This window comes from Anomaloglossus baeobatrachus, chromosome 2 (assembly GCF_048569485.1).
Source record: "Anomaloglossus baeobatrachus isolate aAnoBae1 chromosome 2, aAnoBae1.hap1, whole genome shotgun sequence".
Taxonomy (NCBI): Eukaryota; Metazoa; Chordata; class Amphibia; order Anura; family Aromobatidae; genus Anomaloglossus; species Anomaloglossus baeobatrachus.
In genome coordinates, this window is record NC_134354.1 from 202,420,253 (window position 1) to 202,422,516 (window position 2,264).

Sequence of the window (2,264 nt, forward strand, 5' to 3'; positions counted from 1 at the left end):
AGCACGGCGATTCGGATCATCAAACATCTGCGCCATTGCGGTCAGAAAGTCCTCCAGGTGATTTAAACGGATGTCCCGGTTCTCTATCATAGGATTAGCCCAAGCCAGTGCTCGTGAGGTTAATAACATAATTATACATAACACTTTGGACCGGTCAGAACGGTAATAATCAGCATGTACATCAAAAAACAGTATACATTGGTTCACAAATCCACGAAACTGACTACGGTCACCATTGAAACGGAATGGGGGTAACCTAGGCATACCGGCAGCTGATACGGACGTAGTGGGGCCGGCTTCCTGAGCCTCCACTCTGACTTGCAAATCCTGTATAGCCGGACCCAGTACCTGGTGATCATGGCCCAGCTGTGTCTCCACATCTCTAAGTTTAGTCTGCACCACCTCCATCTCCTGCTGCAAGGAGTTAATCATAGAAAAGAGCTGATCTACTCGTGTCTCAGTCATTGCCCCAGCGAAATCCTCTTAGTGGCCTGAGTATAATGTAATACTAATGTATGTTTTGAGGATTTCGATAGCGTTAGGGCAATGACAGCCAGAGACGAGTTTGTGGTACAAGATGTTTATGATATGTAACCACGGTAGATACACAACGGAAATACACAGTATAACAAACACATGAAAATACCTTTCCGAAACGGAGCGAAGGGGATTCCCGGGGCCACGCACCGGACTCCCCCAGGGAGACCACCAGAGCGAACCCCTATACAGGGACTGTCCGGCAATCAACCCCGGAAGGCCTAAATGCGCCGCAGCCGGGACACAAGGGGCAAGCGGTAAAGTCCAGAAGTGTCCGTACGGGATGAAAGTCCAGAATGGTTATGAACCGGAAGAAACCGGGCAGACGTGCTGACCAAAGACGGCAGACGGAGTCCGGGCACAGTTTGAAGAAACCGGGTATGGTCCAGAGTCGGTCGATTTTCAGGAGGATCCAAAGGTAATCAAGCAGCAGCAGCAGCAAAGCAGGAGCACACAGCAAGCAGTATACTCAGGCACTGGACTAGGCTTAGAGGCGGCCTTTTAAGCAGCTGGACAGGAAGTAGGGCAACAGAACATAAAACTCCATGTTAACCAAGGGCAAGCTCTTTCAAAAGAGGACTGGAAAACCCGGAAACCTGACAGTCCTGGTTTTCCGCTTCACTAGATAAGGCTGAAGCACCTGGTCAGACAAATCTACACCTCCCATGAACTTATTGTAGTCTGCGACACAGAGCGGCTTCTGTTTGTCCCTGGTGGCGCCCCTGTCCCTGACCGTCACAGTGGTGTCCGCATGCAATGTGGTGAGCATGAAAACGTCCTTGCGGTCTCTCCATTAGAGATGAGCGAACCGGTCGCGGTTCGGCTCGAGGTCGGTTCGCCGAACGGAGCTCCCGTTCGAGTTCGGTTCGTCGAACGTTCGACGAACCGAACTCGAACGTATAGGCTATAATGGGAGGCAATCACAAACATATAAAAATGCATTATAAATGTACACAAACAGTTAATAAACATTGCCATAACACTTACCGGTCCCTCGCGATCCCTTCTGCACTCTGTCTCCTGCCGCTATTCCATCCGATGATCGCTGAATCCTCCCGGTGACCTGCACTGCCAGCAGAGAAGCAGGACCTATCGTGACGTCAAAATAGCCATGTGACCAGTCACGTGGCTATTATCTCATTGGCTACAGACTGGTCACATGACTATGACACGTCATGTAGGACCTGCGAGTGCATCTCTCCGGTACACGGTGCACATATGTGTATCGCCGTGTACCGACGACATGCTCTAGCACACGGTCGACTCCCCGTTCCGTTAGGGACCGGCTGACACAGCCGGTCATTAACGGAGATCACCGTTGCCATAGCAACGCAGTTAGCGGTGACGTCACCGCTAACCGCGGCTCCGAGAGCACCGTTGCTATGGTAACGCGTCTGTCAGCGTTACCGCTAGCAGCCAGCAGTGATCACTCACGGAGTGAAGGCTGCACGCTGCTTCCCGATTGTAGTGAGCATTGTAGTTAGGATGGAGGTTCCCCAGCCCCAAGTGATGGGCTGGTGAATCTCATCCTTCCTCACTACAATCGTCACTACTACTACACTAGAAAGAAAGAAGACAGAAGAGCAGGATCGTGGAGGGCTGACAGGGGTAATAAAGATGGAGTCTCTAATGTGTCTGTGTATTTATTTCTATTAAAGTATTTTTTCTCTGTGTGGTGTCTTTTTTTAACCCTTTATTGGAGATTCTTAATGGCCGGGTCAAACGTG